Raw genomic sequence first — 6,196 nt, 5'->3', positions numbered from 1 at the left:
AATTCTGGGACCCTGAATATTGACCTTAAGCTTCAAAATATTCATCAGTTCACTTCTATCGATACAATTAAAGGGAAGTCAAACACATGCATTATGATGAAAGAACAATGGAAAAAATGTTACACAAGTATTACTTACCATGTAGATGGTGTTGTAATGTATCATTAGGAACAAACTCATAAAAAAGCAATCGTTGGCTACCAGTTATGCAGTAACCCACCAATGAGGCAAGGTGATGATGATGCACACAACTAGTTATTTCCACGCCTGCTTCCAACTCATGCTCTCCCTGGCTCCCACCATCTTTGAGCTGCTTCACTGCTATAGTTTTTCTTTCCCGAAGAATGCCTTTGTATACATATCCAAATCCCCCCTATCCTAATATATTTGTCCATGAGAAGCCACTTGTAGCTGTCGTTATATTGAGCAAATATCTTGCCTATCGTGGAGATGGGAATGATTTGTTTGGTTGTTTTTTTGGCATTGGCACTGTGTTTGAATGTATCACTAGTATCGAAGAAGAAAATGAAGATCTGCGACAAGGGATGGGAATGCAATTGTTTATTGCTGCAACCAAACTATATCAGAGATTTTCACAGTGGACAATTTTGAAGAAATCTTCTCCAAGAGGAATACCCTAGTGGCTCATGCGTGATGTTTCTGGGACGACTGCACAATTTGAGGACATATGGTTTGGTACTAATGGAGGACATCTGGTGCAACAGAAGGAGATTGCAGCCTTCCTTGGCAATGTCGCAGCTGAAACTTCATGTGGTTACTCTTTTGCTACTAGTTCAGTTTGTGCTATAAAGAAGAAATGACTCCGGACCAGCTTCTGTGATATAATCAATTCTAGGCAAGGTTTTCATAAACTTCCCTTAATGGAGATCCAAGGTAGTGAAACCGATGGATGCATTTGACGGGACAACTGTGCCCCTCCATCACTGCAAAGTGACATATTTCGGTGCCGTCCACTCCCCTTTTCCAAACCCTAATCTTCGTATCGGCCGAGCCACTGAGGAGAAGATCACCAATGGCCTCCAAAAAGTGAATGGAGTGAACGTGGCCTCTATGGAAACTAGAGTAATGCAATATTGTGTCTGAGACATGGCCTTCCTCCCAGTAATGAATATATCCATTATAATGTCCCGCTTATAATATGGGTGAAGCACCCCGACCGAGGTTGAGTACTTTCACGGGGATCGTTGAATGTTGAGAGTCATCGTTAAGTTGTGTTGCACTTGCCCATGATTCAACTTATTCACAAAAATAGGTACCAAACAAATCGATGAAGGTATTGAAACTAAACCCTAAACCCTAACTTCTAGTGAATCACTGGAAATTGTAGAACAAATATAGCATGAACAAGGGAAATATCTCAAGTCGGCATCTGGAACAGAAGCGACAATACTATCCCTATCCGATTACGGTGAAACCATAGCAAAAATAGTATCAGCAGCACTCACCCAGTGCTTCCCTTGTTGGTCAATATGCGAACCAACACACATTCGAAAAGCCAGGCCAAGTCGTAGAAAAAATCTGCAGCTAAGGCATCAAATTTCAATGATTTTGAAGAACGAGACTCAATATAGATCTAAATATCGATCTAGTGACTAGTACCTATTTCCATATATTCCCAGCGAAGATTGGAGATTGACATTGCCCTGCCGAACTATTCTTCTGCGTTTGTCTTTTTGGTGTGAATTAGATCATGATTTAATATGTTTAACCACACACCCAATTTTGAACAATACCCCAATTTTGAAAAATATGTGTTAAACTATTGGATGGATAGATATATTTGAAAGCGCTCAATTTTGAGCAATCAGTTTTAAATTTATTGGAAGATTTTCGACATTAGATTTTTCACATCTGTTTTTTCTTACATTTGTTTTTTTAAATGGTGTGGAAAATAAAAACTTTTCTTTATTGTGAAATGTAACAGAAGTATGCATGTTTTTAAAAACACATGGGCAGCAAGGGCAATATGAAAGATAATCAGGAGAGTACAATTTTTATTAACAAGAGATATACATTTATAGTACAATATGTGACCGTTGGGTTTCACATCCCAAGGTCTCTTGCACTCCTTTTGTCCATTCGGCTTCCACACTAATTCATTGAGGATTAGGTGTCCAACATTCCCCCCCTAATCCGAAGGGTTATGTATGAGTCCAAGAAGGGAGCTGTAATACAAAATGTGCAAAAAATGCATGGCAACACTAGGCTGAATGTGCTCTATGAAATGTTGGTATAAAGGGCTGTGGTTTAAGGATGACCACCAACACTGGAACGCTTAGTGCAGTTCCTGGAACTCTTCCAAAACTGGCAAAAAACTGAATTCTTCTGCTAGAGGAAGTGATCCTATTGTTTTAAAGAGGGAAAACCTCAACCATGAAAGGGAGGCCTCACCTCGCATAAAAGGGAGAACTTCAACCTGAAAAGGGAAGTCTCAACCTGTGATGGTTTAAGGATAACCAACAACTCTGGAATGCTTAATGCAATTCCTAGAACTCAAGAAGCTGGTGTCTTCTGCTAGAGGAAGTGTTCTCGATTTTGTTCCTGGAATTCTTCCAAAACTGGCAAGAAGCTGAAGTCTTCTGCTAGAGTAAGTGTCCCATATTGCCAACTGATGGCATGTTCAAGGGCATCTTTGTCTCTGGCCACAACTCTGAAACTGGTGTGGCAGGTTGTGGCTCAGGCTTGTTTGATGTGACTTTGAAGCTTGTAGATGACCATCATTCCCCCCCTGTCAGATACAAGGTGATATGATGGAGAAAACTCAACTGCAAGACTATTCAATATTCTGGAACAAGTTCTGACATGTGTTTGGAATATCTTCTTGGCTGTTGATGCCCATTGCCGAGAAGCGATCCATCCAAGATGAATCTTTGTTCTTGCAGGACATTTGTTTCTGAAGCATCTGTGTGAAGAATGGTTGGTTTTATGACAGTGCTTACATGTATGAAGATCAAAAAAATGATCTTTCAAATGGCGAACTCGGTCACAGTGTTGGAATTTCACAATCTGTTGTTGTTGTTGTTGTTGTGGAAGAGGGGCAGAATCTGGAACAGCTGGAGGTGAACTGTCATGAGGAGCAGTTGAACTGTCATGAATGAATCCAGCACTCTGAAACTGAATGGGCTTTGAGTAGTTTGGAATATGAAAGGACAAGTCCTTGTCATATCCAAGACTAGTTCTGTGCTTTTTGTGGACAAGCTGTTCCCAAGGTCTGATGATGGGCTTGGGAAGTGCAAGCTGAACCTCTACATCTGCATGTAACCTTACTCCTTCATCTGAATGAACTGTAACATTATTGACTTGCTGTTGATGGGTAGCAGTCTCAATGTTCTGAACAGAAACATGTTCAGAATGACTTCTCTGTTTTAATTCTTCTTGCTGTAGCTGAGATTCAAGCTGCAAAAAATCAATCTTTTCCTATGCATATTGTAAAGATTTTTGAATATCTCTGAGAGTGTTTTTGTTGACTTTAACTTTACTTCCATCAGTAGGTAAGATTAGAGTGCTTAATAACTCTAATAATTCATGATTTTTCTTCGTTATTCAGACAATCAAATCAACATTGTATTTGTAAAAACAATCAAATGACCAAAAATGCACCCCCCCCCTTTTTTGTTGTTGTTTTTGTTTTAGCCTCCAATGCACATTCCTTTAGATATCAGTCCACCCTTATAAGAATGAGTATAATAATGTTTAGTACTTATTTATTTTCTTCACACAGAGATATAACTAAAAAATAGTGATATCTGGAAACATAAGAGAAAACGGTACTGAAATATAGAACCTCGGTAGAAGTTTCAACTGTATAAGATGAAGATTTCCCACTTTTGCAATACTCGGAAACTGTACCCAAGAGCAACCTTTTCCTCTGACATTGTACAGTAGTGGTTTCACCCACCTGAGTATGACAAGCTCGGTCTTCTGCAATTTTATGCCAATACGAGCTCCTGAATTCCACAAGGAACCCCCAAAGGCAGGTGTAGTTGTTGACCCAAATGTACGCGTTGAAGTAGATCCAACTGCAGGAGTTGAAGTAGATCCAAATGCAAGTGTGCGAGTTGAACCAAAATCAGGTTGACTGCCTGCACCATAAAGTTGACTCCCAAAAGTTGGCTGCATTTGTCCAAAAGTGCTTCCAAAAGGACTTGATTGAGCGGGACTTGGTGATCCAAATCCTCCAAATGCAAGCTTTTTTTCAAATGCAGATGTTCCACCAAATGGAGTAGACGTCGTAGAACCAGATGCGGGTGTCGAAGTTGCACCAAAAGCTGGTGTTGAAGAGGTGCCAAACGCTGGAGCCAAAGAAGCCAGTGGCGAGGGACATATGGATGCAGGGTGAAGTGGTATTTAAGCACGCATAAGAGCAGCCTTCAGTATACGATGAGAAATGATAGCACTGGTTCTCATAGGTCGTGGCATCACTATACCCAAATTTTATCCAAATTTCATGATTATAGATCGTTACGACATTGAATAGAGGGTTATAGGTTGCGTGGGTACTTGACCAAGGATGCGGTGATTTCCTCCCACAACTGCACCCGAAATCCACCTAATAAGCAGATGAAGCAAGAACGCGAGAGGCCACCAAATACTTAAAAGGAGGTTTCTTGGGCTGCCTCTTCAACTCCTTTCGCTGTGGAAAATCTAGCATAAACGGGAGCCACCATATTTAAAAGAATTTTCTCCGCTACCTCCTCATATATGTGTGCTTACTACAGAATCCCGCAAATCAAAGAAAGGAAAATGAACCTTGCTGTCTCATTTGTTACAGTAAGCTGAGAAAGCACTGAAATAAAAGCGGAAGTAGTGCTAGTGCGCGTGCAGATATAAATGATAAAATCAACCTAGGATTTTATTTGTTTCCCTTTTCGATTTATGGGTCGCAACCGAACCCGGGCATCTTACGAACTTGGTTTGGATGCTAATTCAGCCTTCTCAACATAAAAACAACACATAAACAGTCCTAGCACCAGACACGACCATGGTCTTCATAGAGACTGGATACAATTTAATGCATAATGAGTTTGACAGTTCACATCCAGGGAGATGGGAAGATTTCTGTCAAGAAACCCCGTGCAGTTGTTAACACAATCATCTCAGAAACATGTCACTGTCATCAAGGAGTGGAGGTCACGGCATCATATATGTATAAAACCCTTACAGAATTTGAGGTATTTTCTGCTGTCATTACAACTTAGTATTTTCATGATAAATGCTACATTATTATGACATCAATGACAAGTTTGTAAATTAAAATATTCTCAAACAGATATACTTTCTTGAAGCACCATGCTGAGAAGCAGCATTAAACTTGAAGATCTTTTGAGGTAAGGTGAGCTCAATACATGAATCATGCCGCGATCAGTTTATTTGTCTGACACAGTTTCTTGCGCTGATCTCTCTTGTTCATAGTTCTCGGAAGTTTTCTTCACACTGCAAGAAAGGGTGGCAGAGACTGTGAGGAGAAATATGGATCACACTTAGAGGATGATTGATCAGAATTCTGTTGGCTTTATGAAGCGTTTTTCATGGCAGCAGAAACAACACCAGGATCATTTGAGAAATCTTGCAAGGGATACAGCGAGACTGCGAGTTTGTAAGCTGCACTTAGCTCTTTAGACGGAAGATCGCAAGTCCCTATTAGACTTTACGAGGGAAGATAACTTGTGCAAGGTGCATGTGACATGCACTATTTCCCATGTACAATTTCAAGAAAAAGTATTACAGTTCACGGGTATGTATATGAAACTAAAGCACAATATCGAAGATCTTTTCCGTGCGCAATCTGCAGTCAATGTTCACCATGTTGAAGATATGATTAGACAACATGAACGATACCTCAAAGATGTCAGTGCAACACTGGCTTGTCGCTTCGAATACCGTGAAAGAGCAAGCGCAGGTACCAAAATCCTCCACCGCAAAACAACGAGAGGAATGGGACTGTGCGTAAACCATAAAATTACATTCTCCGGTTCAATAAACATCGTTCAATAGACAGCGTACAAAAGAGCCTCCACCATAAACTTACATTCTCCGGTTCATGAAAGGGATTGTGCGTTCAATAGAGAGCGTACACAGCGTTGTCAATGATGTCGAGTCTTCTAGCTCCCAACCTAATGGCGTGACTTGCAAATGGTGCGACTGACGGACAGGCAGGGGCGTTTCAATGGAGAGC

Source organism: Pinus tabuliformis, chromosome Q, assembly GCF_031772625.1.
Source record: "Pinus tabuliformis cultivar Carrire ecotype Pingquan chromosome Q, CPIR1, whole genome shotgun sequence".
Lineage (NCBI taxonomy): Eukaryota > Viridiplantae > Streptophyta > Pinopsida > Pinales > Pinaceae > Pinus > Pinus tabuliformis.
The sequence above is the reverse complement of the archived record's forward strand: the minus strand, read 5'-3'. Positions refer to the sequence as shown.